The 18,833-nt window shown below is 35.9% G+C and overlaps 1 long non-coding RNA gene across 1 annotated transcript; it reads right to left on the bottom strand.

The window, feature by feature from the left end:
- Positions 1–999: 999 nt before the first annotated feature.
- LOC308688568 lies at positions 1,000–14,225 on the bottom strand. The gene is made up of 5 exons (XR_014029913.1): positions 13,807–14,225; positions 7,315–7,342; positions 6,920–7,160; positions 6,393–6,525; positions 1,000–1,882 (listed from the first exon to the last, which is right to left on the bottom strand). It is a non-coding gene; the product is annotated as an uncharacterized lncRNA (long non-coding RNA).
- Between the last annotated feature and the right edge of the window lie 4,608 nt (positions 14,226–18,833).

Genomic DNA, 18,833 nt, shown 5'->3' with positions numbered 1-18,833 from the left:
CCGCTGACACTCGGACCCTGAAGTTAGGCACGTCGTGACCTTTCAGGTCGGGTATTTGGGTTGCTGGGTGCCAGCATGTCTCGAACAACAACTCTGTCAAACTCCAATAATGCCAGTGGTTCCTTAACCTGTAAGCAAGAAGACTAACACACACACCGACACACATCTTTTCCAAGGTTGGATTTGGCCAGGCTCTAACAATAAACTGGAGTCTCGTCTCAAAACATCAAGATAACAAGTTCTTTTTCCCAAGGATATAGGACACTTTAGTCTAAATGGAAAATATAGGCTTTAACTGAGAAATGGTCCCTTAAACTATAGACTTTAATGACCCCTATGAGTTTTAACATGTTGAAGACCTTTCTCAAACACAAAACAAGTCCTTATTTAATTTCTGGAAGCCGGGATAAATAGGCAAGCAATGTTACCAATACTGACATTAAAGAATACATGAAAAGAACATTTCAGTAGTCACACTGGTAACTTCTATAACAAAGTAAAATCTCCAGAGAAGTCATCCAACTCATGTGATATTTAGAAGGAAAAATATTGATTAATACCTTGATGATAATCACTCATTACATATACATTGAAGCAGCAGTGGATTCCAATCCACCCCTTCAGTAATATATGTCAATATATGTAAATTCCATATATAATGTCAGTGCCCATGTATGTCTGCTGCGTATATGAGAATATATGCAAAATTCATATATGTAAAACACATAGACAGATAGATTTCAAAATATAGCAAAAATGGCCGTTTTCATGTAAGTGCCATATATTTTCCTGTATATGCACATAAATGTGAAATATATGTAAGACGAATATGTATACATGCATATATGTATACATGCATATATGACGCATATATGGATACATGCATATATGTACTTATTTCTATAGTACATACTTTCACTTAGGCTATATTAGGGATACAAATCTTATATCTGAATGCCTTGTAATTAAATGCCTGTAGTTGGAGATTTTGTGTCTATTGTGTGAATACCAAATATAGTATTTTAATACAATAATGCAGTGTTTTTGACAAATACATCCACAAAGTACCATAACCATATGCCACAGCTTTAAAAATGCATCAGTATCACATGCATGTACACTGTAAAACTTTTCACTGTAAATTTACAGTAAAATACTGGCAGCTGGGTTGCCATCCACATACTGTATTTTTACAACACTAGTACAGTAAACAGCATTTACAGTACTCCACTGTAATTACCAAATACAGTATATACCACATACTTTTACAATATTAAACTTGTCTACAGCAATAAATTGTATTTTTACAGGGAATACTGCTTTTATTATTACATAATTAAAATATTATACTTTAAGGTTTCATAAGAGTAGTCACACTAGGAAAAAGAAAACAACATTTTCTGGGTTTTAAAACATTTATTTAGGTTAAAAGCAAAGATCAGAAAATTGCCTTCTGTGAACATGTTGGCTGAATTATTTTTTAAACAAAATGCACTTTTAACACTTAACAACAAACAGGTAACAGTTAGCACTTAATTAAGGAATAGTTCACCCAAAAATTTTAATTAGCTCATGATTTACTCACCCTCAAGTCATCCTAGGTCTATATGACATTCTTCTTTCAGGCGAATACAGTCGGAGTTATATTAAAAAATGTCCTGGCTCTTCCGAGCTTTATAATGGCAGTGAATTGCTGTTTCTATTTTGAAGTCCATAAAAGTGCAAACGAAATCCCATTCAAAGTCTGCAAGTTTTCGCAGAAGTGAGGACACCTGTAGGCTCACAGTGGTGTTCTTGTTTTGCACAACTTGGCCAGTTTTCTTTGAAGTTACTTGTCCTTTCTTTGTTTTTGATCCACGTTCAGGATTAATGTCAAAAGCGTCTAAAAGGCAAAAAAAAAAAAAAAAAAAATTAAATATTATGAACTGAGTGTATATATTCTGACAGAGAGAGAAAGCACAAAAGATGTGTAAATAAAAAACAGATATCGGTTTTAACGACTAGTTTGTTTGGATAAAACTGAACAACATGGAAAAAAAAATGCAATGTTGGATGTTGTGATCAATAAATTATATTTTTTCTGCCCTGGTTAAAATACATCAACTCAGTGTGTCTGTTTACATGCGCACTGTCAACTAACTAAACTTTTGGAAGTGGGATTGCCAGATTTATTCTACAACTTTTGTCTACTCATCACCCAGCTCATTAACCCTCTGAGGTCGGCAAACGCGCCGGTGCGTTTTGCTGGATTTTCTTCACATTGTAGCACTAGAAACTTAAATTACTCCGTCATTTATGTTCATACAGAAAAAAGAAATATAAAAAAAGAATCTGTGATATTTTTACTTTTGTATGTGTCCACTTACAATCAAATCAAAACATTGTGCTTTTGTAAAATAAAGAAAATAAACAGGTTGTGCGTTCTGCCTCTCCGTCGCGGTGAACTTTTTTTTCTTGAGCACGTCTATAAACTGAAACAAAACTCAGCGAATGTTTTTCACACATTTATGAGCCATATACCTTTATAAACATTTAAGTGTGTACTTTTAAATGATCGGATTCAAACTGAAAACAAATATTCTCTGTTTAAGTAATTTGTATAAAACCAACAAGATGTCCAGCTTCTCAAACGCTTCCTAATTATTTTTAATTTGAGCACGCCCACTCGCGCAAAAGACATTCACATGCAAATCTCCACATGGAATGCGATCGCGCTCGTTACCTCAAAAACAAAACACCAAAACACTTCACAAGTCTCTGCTTTTCGTCGAGTTTGGAAGACGCGCCTGAGCTTACATTGAATTTACCTCAGAAGAAGAAGAACGCGATTTGAAGACAAGAAAGATGTAAGGTAAGAAATTCTTACATATTAGTTTGTTATTGTTGCAGAAATTTCACATTGCAGTTGAACTGTTGCTAGATATATGGTGAATATTATAGTACCCGTGTTTACTGTTACTGTGTTTGTGGATATCTGCTCAAATGTATATATGTATATGGTAACCATAATGTTTTATATTTGAGCGTGATCGCGTTTGAATGTATCATATTTTGGATCGCGATCGCGTTTGAAATGCACCAAATGGCTTCATGTTTTTATTATTATCTCATTTCATATCATCATAAAGAATGGAAACATTTGAAGTAACATGATAATCAATATATTTTTCTCTAGCTTAGTTGTTACTGAAATATTTTGGAAGATTTATAGGCTGCTATTGTTATTATTATTTTATGCAGCACTGCGCATAGCCTATGCCTACAAGGCACAACAGACCTGGTGTTCATTATATTATATATTGTTGGAAACATTTATGTGTGTGTGTGTATTCTGTGAATTTTAAAAAGCAATTTTAACCAGAAAAATCTAAACTTTATTCCCAAAATCGTGCAGGCCTTTTTCTTGATATCAGTATGTTCACTTTTTTTTTCTTTCAGGGCCCAGATGCTGAGTCCTGCTGACTTCAACATTCACATGAGTCTCTGTACATGAACATGGTAAAGTGAAAATCAAACACCTTGGAAATGAAAGGTATGTACAATGTTTTTAGGAATGGCCCAAAGGTCTCTTTCTTTGGATAATTGTTTTCAATGAGTGCTTTTTTGTCATTTGTTGTGTATCTTTGGATTATGTTGTGTTGTAAATAAATCCAAAAAATCTAAAAGCCATTCTTTTTTAAATCTCCTCATTCTTTGTGCAAGGTTGCTCAGAATGATAGGGCCTGATAGCTCCTAATAGGGCCGTTAGGGGAGGGTCTTTGTCTTTCTCAGGTGTGAAAAGCTTACATATTAATGCAAAAAGCTTTTTCACACAAAACACGTCGTAAAATTTTTAAATCAATAAAATGAGCCCAGAAAACAGCTCAGACCCCAGAGGGTTAACAATATCATCCCCTCATCAGGTCTATCAGAGCATCAGTGGAAAGGCAGTCATAGACTCTGTTTATATAGAGCACACATTGCCAGAATCCAGCCCAAACCTTTGTGACAGAAATAATTTAACTTAATTGCAAGCCTTGCAATGTTTATTGCATATATGACTACACAATAATGTTACACCCAAAAATGAAAATTCTTACATGAATTTTTGCACCCAAAAATTAAAATTCTGTCATTATTACTCACCCTCAAGACTTTCGTTCATCTTCGGGACACAAATGAAGATATTTTTTATGAAATATGATAGGTTTCTGTCCTTCCATTGATATCAATGTCATTGCAACTGTCAAAGCCCAGAAAGGTGGTAAAAACATCGGTAAATAGTACATATAACTACAGTGGTTCAACCTAAATATTATAAAGTGACGAGAATACTTTTTGTGCACAAAATAACGACATTGTTGAATAATCTCTTCTTTTCCATGTCATTCTCCTACACTGTTTACGTAGTGTAAACAATGCAGTTCTACATCAGAACGTAGGCTGACTATTGGCTAGCTCCTGGGTCATCACACACGACCAGAGTCGGACAATAATAAGTATGCGTTCTGACGTAGAACCCAGAAGCGCTGCACTGGCTTTTTCTACCTGAGGCAAACTTTCGTTTAAAAGCATAATTAGAATTGAAACGCCACTTTTAAGTTTGACCGTATTTTCGTTTTTGGTCAAATTGCCTTTTGAATTGGAGTGCTTGGGGCACTTCTATGATAGCATCAAAAATCGCTATTTTTAAAACACTAAGAAGGCTCGACACAACATGAAACTGTGCTTGAAGTGTCACCAGAGGCTCTACACATGAACTCCAGCATTGAGAACATTGTTTGTGTACACAGAGTTTAATAGAAAGATTTTGAACAACTCACTGAAGCTGTGTCCGTCGGCATTTTGAAGGTCAAAAATAGTCGATCTAATAACTTTATTCTAGAGCTGCTGTAAAGCCTAAACAATCTATGCTACTGTAATCTCCTATTATCTCTGTAAAACTGAAACAGTCTATATTGTTAAAAGCGCTATATAAATGAAGGTGACTTGACACTGTTTACTCTACGTCAAGACGTGAGAATGACGTGAAAGAGAAGAGATTGTTGAATAATGTCATTTCTCAAGGATTCTCGTCGCTTCATAATATTAAGGTTGAACCACTGTAGTTACATGGATTATTTAAACAATGTTTTTACTAGCTTTCTGGGCCTTGAAAGTTGCAAAGACGTTGCAAAAACCTCTCAGATTTCATCAAAAATATCTTCATTTGTGTTCTGAAGATGAACGAAGGTCTTACAGGTTTGGAACGACATGAGGGTGAGTAATTAATGACAGAATTTTCATTAATCTTTTAACTGAAAACAACTTGCACTGACATATCTTAAAATATGTGACTGCCACTGTTTTGTCTCAAGATGCACACCAGTAATGTTTTTTTATTTGATTTTTTCTGTTACATTTTTATAAAAGCTGCTTAAATACGCTAATTTTATTAAGGCCTAGACCTGGCTTAAAGGGTTAGTTCACCCAAAAATGAAAATTCTGTCAGTAATTACTCACCCTAATGTTGTTCCAACCCCGTAAGACTTTCGTTCATCTTCGGAACACAAATTAAGATATTTTTGATGAAATCTGATAGCTGGATCACTCCTCCACAGGCTTATGGACACTATAACTGGCTGGCCCAGAAAATGTATTAAAGAAATCGTTAATATAGTCCAAGTGACTCCAGTGGCTCAATCTTAAGTTTATAAAGCGACGAGAATACTTTTTTGTGCGCAAAAACAAACAAAAATAACGACTTTATTCCACTTTCATTTCCTTCTCTCTGGGCCTCGAGTCTTTCCACGTAGTGTTTTTGCGTAGCGCGTCTGTGTTGCATGTCACCACGCATCACACACATGACCAGCATCGCCCAATAGTGAGCCTACGTGGTGACGTACAACACAGACGCGCTGCGCAAAAACACTACGTAAACTAACTCGAGGCACAGAGAGAGAATGAAATGAATAGTGGAATAAAGTCGTTATTTTTGTTTGTTTTTTTGCGCACAAAAAGTATTCTCCTCGCTTTATAAACTTAAGATTGAGCCACTGGAGTCACTTGGACTATATTAACAATGTCTTTCATACATTTTCTGGGCCAGCAAGTTATAGTGTCCATAAGCCTGTGGAGGAGTGAGCCTCCAAAAATATCTTAATTTGTGTTCCGAAGATGAACGAAAGTCTTACGGGGTTGGAACAACATGAGGGTGAGTAATTACTGACAGAATTTTCATTTTTGGGTAAACTAACCCTTTAAGCTAAGCCCTGTATGGAAACCAGGGCCATATTGTTCATACCAGTAGTCAGCTTAAAATACTGTCAAGACAAGGCTAGTGACACAATTCAGTCTAATATATATATATATATATATATATATATATATATATATATATATATATATGAATGGCAAATATGCTAATGACTAACCTCTGAACAAACTCAAGGTGCTGCTTCTTCCTGGTACTGCAAGCTGAACTCATAGGAGGCGGCAAACAGCGCTGCCAGGCCAGTGATGAAGAGGCTGTGATCCTTCACACACACTGGTTGCTTAGAGATTGACCTGTAATGGAATAATAATAAAAATAAAAAAAAAATAAAATAAAAATTAATAATTAAAATAACTACTGTGGGTTCCACTGTGGTTCGATGTAGATGTCTATTCATAGTTCTATGAATTAAATTTTTCAACTAAAAATTAAAATTAGTTAGGGTTAGAATGCTAAAATGCACTGGCATATAATTTTGTTTGTTTTAAGCATAAACTCACTTAATTTTGACTTATTCTTTCAGAAAACAAGACAATTTTTTTCTATTAAATGCTTCTTCATGTAAGAATTTTAGATATCTGGACTGGAAACAAGATAAAAACACTAATTAAGAAAAACATATTTTGCAGTGGGGTGAGTAAATGATGGCTTTTCATTTTAGGTTAAAACTACCCAATGTTTACATACCAGGAAATAAGGCGTGGACTCTCTGGCAAATGTAGATTGCTGGACATCAACGTTGCAAATTCCTGAAACAATTTTTAAAAAGGACAACACAACCATGATCAACAGAACCAAAACATAAAACATATTACAGATTAATGAGATTTGCTGAATAATCTCTACTTATCTGCTTGAAGGATTGCACTGTCTAACTTCTTTGAATTGTGGGAGTAGTTGTAGGACCATGGGATGGCAATCAGGAATACTACATTTGAAAACAACATTAGGAACATGGATTTTCATGTGCTAGCAAAATTCTGAGAACGATTCAAAAGCACGATCACAGAACTGACAGCATTTGATAGCATTTTTTTTTTACCACATAGACTATAACTGTAACACTACTTAAAAGCACTTACATTAACACTGGCCATCAGATTACAAAGCCTGAAACGAAAAAAATATATATCAAAAGCACGTCATGCAACTAATATGGTAAATGTTGGCTATTATGTGAAATGTCGAAGTTACCTGCTAAACAGGTGAACAGAGTCAGTGAATTGCTTGCGCGGCCATGGTAGTAAACCGCGTTCGCAAAATCAAAAAATCAAAATCAAATATGTGGAAACAATGTAGAAATGCAAAAAAAAGAAAAAAAATAACTTATATATTGGCTTATATTGCCAATATTGCCAATATATTGGCTTCACTCAGTTGAACAATTTTCCATCTTCTCAAACTCTAAATCCCATCGTCACACGCACTTTATTCAGATGTCAAATTCTTCCAACCGTCTTCACGTTAACGTTGTCCATTTTCTGCTGCGTCACAGGCAACTAATGTTTGAAACACGAACCGAACACGAACCGAAGCCCACAAAAGCTTAAAAATTGCTCACAGATTCGCAGACACTGTTTATCTTGATAACAGGAATGATGATTCTGTTCAGTTGAATCCCACTGACAAAACAAGTTTGCCTGTAGCAGCTGCCTAACTGTCTGCTCGCGTGACGCGTCACATTTGAACTGAATTGAGCGCGAAAGAAAGAAATCAATCCCACAATGCAATGCCTTGTATACAGTCAGTATGATACCAGAGCCCGTCTACGGAGAGCCTTCCCACTCCCTATTAAGTCCTATTGTACCGAATTTTGGTTGTAGTTCCACCAGAGTTCCACTGGGGGCGCTCGCCATGAGTGCAAAATGAATGGGAGTCTATGGGGCTAGATGGCTAAATGTGTCTCTTTCACCCGATTGCCTTTGAGAAATCTCAGATTTGAGTGTAGGTTTTGCAAGTTCAACATGGGTTATAGGTCGAAAGTTGAATGAACGAGTACTTATGTCCTTTCGATTTCTTACAGGTTGAGTTGTTACCCATAACACGCTAATGAACGCTGATTGGTCAGTGAAGGACTGATTACAACCAGAGATACCGCTTGATGGCATCGTGGCATCCGAAGCAGGACCAAAAACAAACAAAACAAAAACTTTTCTAGCACGTGTATTTTACCTGTGTCAGCTGTGTTGTCGATGCCTCGAGTGAAAAGAAAGTGCAGAGCGCGAACGCACCAGAGTCAGCGAAGGATTGCCGTAAAGCAGTATCTCTGGTCGTACGCTGTGTATGACGTCATTGACACTTTAAAAGACTTTTTAAAGCAAATAAGTGACTCTAAAAATTCTAACACCCAGCAATGTGTAATTTCTTTGCATCTCCTTTCGAATACAACATTCAAATTACTAGACAAAAAAATTATATCCTGAGAAAAGTGGATTTTGATGGGTATTTCGCCATAGACCTCCATTCATTCTGCACTCGTCCTGTGAGCGCCCTCATATGGAATCAGAGTGGAATTGCAACCAGTTCAGAAGCCGGAAGTTTACTGAGAGTGAAACTTCTCGTCTTATTAGACATTCTCTGATGATACTGTATTGACCGTTCGCAAAAGCCACGCCCCCTAGTTGTTACTACGCCCGTCAAACAATTGAGAACCAGACACATAGCCATGGCTGGGTTGAGCTCCATACCCATTGGTATAAGTGATTGGTTTTGGAGTAATGCAGCAGACATATCCTCCAGGGCACGACAGAAAGGGCTGCAATCTAGTTTAGGTTACAAAGATTCAGTTTCTACCTGTTCTATCAGAGGTATGACAGGTTAGCTATGCTAGCTAAGCTAAGGATGATGACCAGCCTAAACAAGTAACGTTAGCTTACAGTTTCCCTACCTCTCAAGTTTAACCTTTCATCATCGCATATGTTCTACATGTCTTTAAACATTTTATACTGCACTCGCTCGCTCGCTCGCGTCCTATTCGCTTTGGACGCGCGAATGGATTCAAAATGTTCAAGCGTCGAACTAGACGCGATACACGCGAATTTGACGCTCTATTCACATTTGGTGTGAACCAGTCTATGGTGTGAACGCAGCATAATGAACAGGCTCCGATGTCAAGATTGCAATGCTGGAATGTGTGTGTGTGTCAGAGAGAGAGAGGGAGAGGCACGGGCGCGATTGAACAGTGGAAACATAAAAATAAATAAGTTACTCCGTCATTTTATTCATACAGGATATCATTAAAACTGCAAAGTGTTGTAAGAGTAACTTACTTAAACTACTTATTGATAATTGATATGCTAAGTTAGCTCGCTAGCTTTACTTACAGCAGACATGTGTATACTTATTAATCTTCGAGCCATTTAGCTGTGAGTGAGGTCTCCCACACTGCTTAATCCATTGTCGGCATCTTTCCGCTTGGGTCTTGGGTTTTGGAAAGGCAAAAAAAAAATGACCCCTCCCTCTAAACTTTTGGGATACCTGGTGTCAGACTTGCAGGTACCATAGGCGCATCGTTTCACCTTGTTGCTGAAATCGCAATGTTTGATGGAGGTCCTTCTCCTTAGTTACAGTTGCTGAGCTAAGATTGAACGAGGACCGTTCGAGGGCAGGGTTTTACGAACGGTCAATTACGAATTTATCGGGATGAAAACAGAAATGTGCTGTATATTTACAGCTGTTCTGTAAAAGACACAGCTTAATACTGTATTATGGAAATACAATACAATTTTGTAAGAAATTCGCTGTAAATTTACAGTAAAGGGTTACAGTGTATGTTTACATACATTTATTAAATATGTGGAAAACAAATAGGCCTATGTATGTCACATATTTATACTTAATGTTGTGCATATATGCGAGAAACCAATACTATACTGCAATATATGCAGATATATGGTATCATATATGGATGAACTCAAATATTTTCTTCACATGTTTGGACACATACATGTTCATATATGTTGCAGGCATATATTGTGTTCTCAGATAAGTCAAATATATGTATAGATATATGTCATGCTATTTAAAATATAAGTACATATATGGCCATATATTACTTTTTTTGTATGGGACTGGGCGACAACGTCATCGGAACGCAAAGAATTATGGGTATGTTTGGCCCGTTTACATGGGCTGGCATAGCAGGCTAGTGTTCTGGCATGAAAATAATGAAAAATTGCTGTGAAAAACAGAATATAATCCTAAAAAATGCAGCGGGCAAAATAAAACATTGTCGGACCATACAGCCTAAAACTAAATCCTAATGCAAAGATGAGATATGACAAGAAAATAAAGGGAATCAAAGGACTGGATCCTTACGAGCATAGCGACTGGTAGAGAAGAGTCACGCCCGTTTCACACATACTCCGTTTGCAGTGCGTATGCGGTGCGTATTTTTTCCGTACCCATGTTAACAGGTTAGAGCTTTCACACTGCACGCAGTTGCAGTCCGTCGATCCGTTCCAGTTGCGGTGTGTGTACAGCAGTGCAGCGATCGTTTCCGCACCGAGTCTATTTTTGCTGTGCTGCAAATGCTGAATTAAAGTGACAGCGCATGTTTCGTGGTCGAAATGGACCAGACAATGTAGTAATTTCACCATAAATGCGATTAATTAAATAAAATGTAGTAATCTCACCATAAATGTATTTAATTAAATACTACTTTTTTCACTTTAAGAGCGGGGTAAAGCAAGGAAAGCTACAATTTACCTCAACAAGGCGACATAATGAACAACTCATTCGTGGAGGTGGAAAAACAAGTTCTTTGTGACATGCAAGATTTATCGTAGCCTATTAAAATTTAAATGAAAAAGAAAATGCAAGAGAGTAGGCTGTTTTTGTCAATTTTAAGTTTTAATTTAAAATGTTTGCGATTTAATATAACTACATGGTTAAATATTTGACCACTTGCTTGAGCAACTTAATATAAGTAGAAGTAATGCATTGAATAGGCTGGACGTTGTTTAAATTGTGTTTGAACGTGCATACGTCTATTAAAGAGTGTGTACAAAGAGAATCGCAATGCTGAGACGTTAAGACCGGGGTAAATCAAGGGAAAATACAATTTACCTCAACAAGGCGACATAATGAACAACACTCGTCTCATTCGTGGAGGTGGAAAAACAAGTTCTTTGTGACATGTAAGATTTATTGTATAAAGATTTAAATTATGCAAAAGAAAGGATATGAGTCTGCTGTTTTTGTCAATTTTAAGTTTTAATTTAAAATGTAAGCTATGCGAAGTACATGGTAAAATATTTTACCACTTGCTTGAGCAACTTAATATATAATTATATAGAAGTAGCCTAATGCATTTTATATGTTGTTTAAATTGTGTTTAAACGTGAATACGTCTATTAAATGTGTACAATGTGTACAAAGAGAATCACAATGCTGATTTTTTTTTTTTTTTTAAATAAAAGTTGCTGATAACTTCTGGATTTGAAATACAAATAGTGAGTATGTATTTGTGGTATAGCCTACACTGTAAAAACTAAAGGAGCCTCAAATATCCTGTTGGATACTCAAGGAACTTCAAAATGTAATTTAGGTGCCTCTAAGATCTTTCTCATATAGTAGGGTTACTGGAGGAGCACTGACAATCTTTGAGGTTCTTGCTGGAACTTATGGGATCCTTTAAGCACTTTGTATTTAGTTCAGAGGTTCTGGAGTCACCTTTTCATTATCATGAGACCTCGAAGTGCTTTGGGGGAAAATAGAGGAACCTGAATGCAATAAAAGGGTTATTGGAAGATCTTTTAACATTTAAGTGGTTCCTGGAAGATCTCTTATGTTAAAGCCAGCATCTGGAGGAACCCAATGGTTCAGTGAGGCCAGAATAAGATTATTATTATCCTATTATTATTATTATTATTATTATTATTATTATAGGCTACTTAAGTTTGATTCAGTATACATACCCAGGTGAAAAAGACGAACTATTAAATGTATTAAAAATGTACTTGAGTGTTTTTAGTAGACCTACTACAATACAAATATACTTTAATGCATTTTAATACATTTAACAGTAGCCTACGTCTTTTTCACTTGGGTTATTTAGTATAGGCCTAGGCTATTTTATTTAGTAATTTAAACCTTAAAAAACAACACTAAATAATAATAATAATATTATGAAGAAGAAGAACCAGGAGGAGAAAAGTATTCTGTCACAAAATTGCTGCTATTCCTCTGCTGTCGTCGCTTCAGTGATGCTCGCGCTGCTCGCGCGCAACAACAATAGTATCCACTGACGTCATCGGGTTTGAAAGTAACGGCTCCAGTCCTCTCATCAAAGCTTCCGCCGTTTGTTCGGCTCTCCATTACAAGGTTTGTAAACTCGCAAATAAATATAAATACAGAGTCTACTCACTATATATTCAAACACACATATATATAAATTAAATTTATTATACATTACTACGTTTTTACAGTGTTTACTACTCGTTTATTGCACAGTATCTGGTATAAAGTTTTTAGCCGCGATGCTAACTAACGTTACGTTGATCTAATGTAATGAATAAATGGAAATTATTGACTTATTGATTTAGTCATTCAATTCAACATATTCTGTACAACTGTGTCGTCAAATTGCTGATATAGCCTATAATTTAGCTGATTCCTGCTGTCATTGGCGTTTGTTAAGAATACAAAAGCAGGTTAATATAGTTTGGTCTGTTTTTGTTTAGCCTAACTTTACTTACTACAGGTGCCCTCATTCTCTCAAATACGTTACAATTTTAAAGCCATTTACTGGTCAATAAATATTATGTTGTGAATAATCAGCCTTTTTTCTTTTGTATCCCCAGAACAACCATTACATTTCTAAAATAATCTGAACATTTCAGTGGCAACATTGAATTACAGTAAGTTACCTGCACCACATGCAAGTACTTTATTACTATTAACTTTCTCTGTGTGAAATTGAATTGTTTGACTGTGTACTTGTTTTTTTAATCAGTTATTCTCTGAAAATCTTCCCTCATGCTCTCAAATCTCATTCATGTTACTCAGAAAAATAATATTAGGTTTGGTTCACAAATAATGCTATGCATTTTTTTCTTATATCTTTATCATTTGCATTTGAATATAAGACATTTTAATTCTGAATTATAACTTCAAGTTTAGTCTTTTTCGATAAAAAAAAGGAAAAAGCTATTATGGCTTCAGAAGACTTACAACACAACCCATAACACATGAGTTGTGAACTCATTGATTATTTTTAGGATCTTTTCTGGGATATTTTTGGAGCTTAACCATTTTTACATAAATTGTTGCATTGAATTGAACTAGACAAGTGTATATAAGAATGGTTTCATGAATGATTTACTCATTTTTTTTTTCTGCTTGTTTTTCATGCAGTGAAATTGAATGGTGACTGGGGTTGCATTATGCCTGAGATCTGCTTTTGGGTTCCACAGACAGAAAGTCAAACAGGTTTGGAACGTCACAAGGCTGAGGAAATTATTTAAATTTCACAACTATCACTTTAATAACATTACTAACAGTACATTTTGTACTTTGCAGGGATCTCCGTAAGCTGAAATACAAGTTTGAACAAGAATAAAAATCCTCCAGACCTGAAAATCATTGAAGTGCCTGGACCATCCACCAGAACAGAGGAAAAACACACGGAAATAGAAGCTGCGGCACCTCTTCACTTTTGTAACTCTTTAAGTACCTCACACCAACTTGGTCCCATAGCGACATTTTTGACCACAAACGAAATTGCTGACCATGTAAATTCTTATTGAAATGACTGGAATTCACCAGTGAACATTCACAGAACAACAGATAATTTTACTGCACCTTAACTCTGTTTCCGGGTCGAAGCCTCTACTTCTACTTCCTCTATCTTGTTTCATGAGAATACTCAACAACCATTTATGAACACTGTTGATTCAAGTCACACATTTAAGCTTTTCAAAAGCCATAGTGTACATTACAGTCTCCAGTCTCACGGCATCCCAGACTTCCACATTTTATGATTGAAAATAGCTGAATAACTAACCATCTGAGATTTCGGTATAGAGATAAAGGTTAGGATCATAATTTTCAGGAATATTACAGCATAATGAGTGCATATTAGCACTGTTTGTTTGTTTTTGGCGTCTGATAGAGCTTTTGGACTTGGAAACAGTGATGTCAGACTTATCATTGGACTGAAACACAAATGTTTTAAAGTTAAGTAAAGATGGACATTTTTAATTAATCAAAATGTAATTTTTTTACATTGATTTATTTCGTGGAACATATGCGTTTCCATGCATTTTGTTGAGATGTCTTTTCTTGTGTAGCCTATTGTATATACATGGTTGATTGTTCATGTTGCTTATGTATTATTCTATTTTTTGTGTATTCATTGATATTAATCTTTAGTTAGCTTTTTTTCCCATGTGCATAGAAGTGTATGTATAAAAATAAATATCAAATATGTAATAAACAATTCTTATTTTGTATTTGGTTCAATTATATATTTGGTTTATTATAATAGAAGTCAAAGGTAACCATAGTAACAACATGAAAGTAAATATTTAAAAAAATGAAATTTGGTTCCTGGAGGCACCCAAAGTGGTTCCACACAGTGCCTAATATAAGAGTTCCTCAGGAAACCTGTGTGGTTCCTCAGAGAACCACCCCTTTTTAAAGGGTGCCTAGAGGATCTACGGACGTTCCGCCGGTGTGGCAAAGTGAAGAACCCCAAAAGGTTCCTCCAGGCACCTTTTATTTTTACAGTGTAGTTGACCATTGTGCTTAATAAAACCTTGCTAAAACAACATATAATTAAATGTAAACGGTTTTGACCTCAAAGCAATAAGGAGGAGGAGAGTATTAAAAACACTGATGAGTGACGGATCCTTATACTCTAGTGACAGTTATAAGCCTGGGTAAAAAGCTGAGTTTTTTTTACTTGGATTTAAATTCAGATTCTGAAGAGACTATTCTGAGGGAAACCGGAAGACAATTCCACAGTTTCAATTGAAAAGGCACGGTCACCCCTCAACTTCAGTCTGGATCTCGGGACCATCAACACTCTTTGCTCCGAAGACCTCAGAGATATAACGGATGTATTTGGGTTTAAAAGTTCACAGAGATATTCAGGAACCGTTCAACTCAGAGCTTTACAAAACAGTAACATTTTAAACTTGATTCTATAACAGACCGGCAGCCAGTGCAAAGAGCAAATATAGGGGAGATATGATCAAATTTGCAGGTGCCGTCAGAAATCTGGCAGCTGCATTTTCAACCATCTGCAGACGATTTATGTTTGATTGACTTATTCCAATACAGAGGGAATTGCAATCATCAAGCTGAAATGACACAAATGCATGGATCACTCTCTCGAACTCGCGAAAAATATAAGAAACTCTTATCTAGCTGTTATAAATAAATGTGATTAAATATCTAATTATAAATACTATATTCTGACATGCTGTTTATTGACACTACATTAAACAAATAAACAAGAATATGATGTGTAACACTGGATGTGTAATACTCTAGTGCCAAGAGCTCAATTTCATATCACTTGAATAAAAAAAATAAAAATAAAAAAAATCCTACATTAAAATGAAGTTACTCTATCTGCAGTTACAGCCAGTGTTATCAAGAATGTGACACTACATGGAACTGTTAAAGAAAATCTGAGTAACCAAAAAGAAAACCATAGCAAATCTACCTAGATTAAAATCACAACTGAGAGTGGGGATGCATGCATTTTAATTGGTGATTGTTGTTAAATGTACATATTAAATACCTGCATTAACAACAGTATAGGTTTACTCTTTTACTTAAGAATATTTTCAGTACATTACTGTGCAATCTTCTTAGGCACATTAGATGATTCACAAATCATCTTTTTTTTTTAAATTGCAATTTATCTGTTGCTTTAGTGTGCCAGTAAAGACATCAAATCCAGCTAATACCTAATCCCAACTATACCATCTGTTCATGTTGATATGTGAAGTGATAGTTTGGTGAACCTAACGTGGAGCTTGAAAACCACAAGTGTAATGCAGAAGCTCACGGGAACCTCACGTGAACAGACAGGGCCAGCAGTGGCCACAATATGGTCTCATCCCCTGAAGGCCCTACATGACCTGTGTCTGTGCAAAGAGAATAATAAGCCTTTGTGCATAGAGCCTCGTAAAATCCTGCATCCCTACAGAGTGAGAGAGAACCAGGCATCTGTAAACAGAGTGCGTGAAAACAGCTTCAGACCTTTTCACTTGAAGCAACTGCTTAGTAGGGGGTAATTAAAAATGGTTAATTACAATGCAAAATAGCCCATAAATAGAAATGCAGATGCAATAACTAGAGAAACACAAAACAAATTTTCATTACAAGTTACTTCTTTGAGTTGGTTATGTCAGCGTAATGTTGGTTTGTTTTGCTGTAACTTGCTGTAATTCTCTGTGCCCTCCTGAACTCCCCACTTTAGGTCTCTGGCCCTCCTGCTGGGTCTGTATTATTTAGGAAATCAAGGTCTTACACTAACGAGTCTTGTAAGATAAGTGCAGAAGTGACTTCTTTTTAGAGGAGGTCCCTAAAGTAATTTGTGTATTTGCACAGAAGTTTATTTATTGCATAAAATTATTTGCATGTCAAGCCTATGTCAAATGTCAGCTCTCATGTTTTTATTTGGAGCATCACAAGAGTTGCCTTAAGCCCTCCAACTATAAAACAAAATAATAATGTAGTTTAAGCCCTCTTTAATGCCTATAATCAAGCAGATATGTGAGGTCACTCGTGTTAAAAGTGTGTCCATTATGTCATTGTCCCCAGCAGTGTGGGATCATCCCCTTTTTCACTCACAAGGTGAGAGTTTTCCCCCCAAGAGGTGAGGAGTGATGTGAAAGGATGATTTGTCATCTCTGACACCTCTTCACAAGACATATATTTTCTGTAGAGGATACCAGAAGGGATGCTCAGATTTGTTTGGTCAACATGGTAGCTATGTTATTTTTAACTACATTTCATTTTCTAATAGAAAGCATTTACAATGGGCTTTGAGTCCAGAAAACTGGAAAATGCCATAGAGCTTTTTGTATAAACAAAGACCAGAGCCAGAATGCTGTACAATTCAATCCTATATAAGACCCAAGTAATGTTACCAGTATTGAGCCTGGAACGCATTTGTAGTTGTGTATAGGGAGTGTCATAGTAATGACATTAGCAGTTAGGACCTTGGGGAAGAAGAAGAAAGTTCCAGTGATACCACAACCAACAAACAATGAAAAAGCACCTTATGATGTCAGTTTGTCTTTACGGGACTGTGCGAGATGTGTGTTAATGAATGCACAGAATACTGGAATGCTCTGGGAATGCAAACAAACAAAATAAAACAGTTACCAGAAACTAAACCGGCTTTTCAGAAGCAAGGATTGTGTTTTGTTGTGTTTAATCCAAATTGTATAATTTCTTGATGGTTCCAATACACTAACATTACAATTTGTATTCATTCATTTTTTTTTTTTTTTTTTTTTTTTTTATACAATTTGTGGTGAATTTGTACAATCTTAATTATACATTTTTAAATGATCAACTCATGTGATTGTAAGGGTTAGTTTTAGGGGTGAAACTTTGTCAAATGGTGAAGTTTTACCTAGAAATCGTGTTTTTTTGTGAGTTAGATCTTACAAATTCATAAGAAATCAACAATTTGAACAATACTTACAAATTGTCATAAGATACTGGATGTAACATGTTAGCCTATGTGTAAAATATGTTGCACAATTACATTATACATTATACATCATCTATAAATGTGTTATTCAGTATTTATTACAATGTTATAATCCATAATAAATTGACAAATAATTAAGAATATGAATGATATGAATACAAACATTGGGATTACAGTGTGATTAGTCAAATTTTTCTTAAAACATTACCAAATGACTTGGATTCTTTGGTAAATGTTATAAGTGTTTGACCAGGGGATGCAGCCTGTTCTCTTATTGCACAAATGCTGAACCTGATATGTGCAATGGCCATTTCTGGTGAGTACTGCTCATGCAAACCTTCCTGCCTTCCCCCACTGCCCTTCCTCCATGCGGTGTAACAACAAATCTCCTTTTCTGCTCCCTGCCTGAAACTACTGAGTCAACAAACGTCACTCCAGCTAGGCTGTGTCTCACAGGAAAGAGGTGGGGTCTCCCTTTCAAAACTGGAGAGGAGCCAAAGGCTGTTTTTTTTTTTTTTTTTTTTTTTCAGACAAGAACCACCTATTAAAATCCAGACAAGACAAAAAAAAGGATGTTTAACAGTTTTAAAAAAGAGAGTGGAGGAGGAGAAGGGCTAGTGCAAGCTTTCACATGTACATGACTACACACAGGGCCATAGTGTTAACTGAGAAGCTTTGAACCTTCTGTCTTCAGTACAGAAAATATTTATCTGTATTAGGTCAAATATCAGATTTGTTCAATCAAATTTTTATCTGGCAAAAGTCTCACTTTCTTGTCTCACAGTGGTGAATTCAAAAGTATAAACTCAGTGTCGTGCTTCCTGCTTGTCAGAAGTCTAAGTGTGCAGCTCCCAAACCACTGTGTGCCAAAATAAGACCAAGCATGTGAAAATAAGGGCAAGGCTTCATAGAAGCTGAGGC

This window comes from Scardinius erythrophthalmus, assembly GCF_964197995.2.
Source record: "Scardinius erythrophthalmus genome assembly, chromosome: 3".
NCBI lineage: Eukaryota > Metazoa > Chordata > Actinopteri > Cypriniformes > Leuciscidae > Scardinius > Scardinius erythrophthalmus.
The sequence above is the reverse complement of the archived record's forward strand: the minus strand, read 5'-3'. Positions and strand labels throughout refer to the sequence as shown.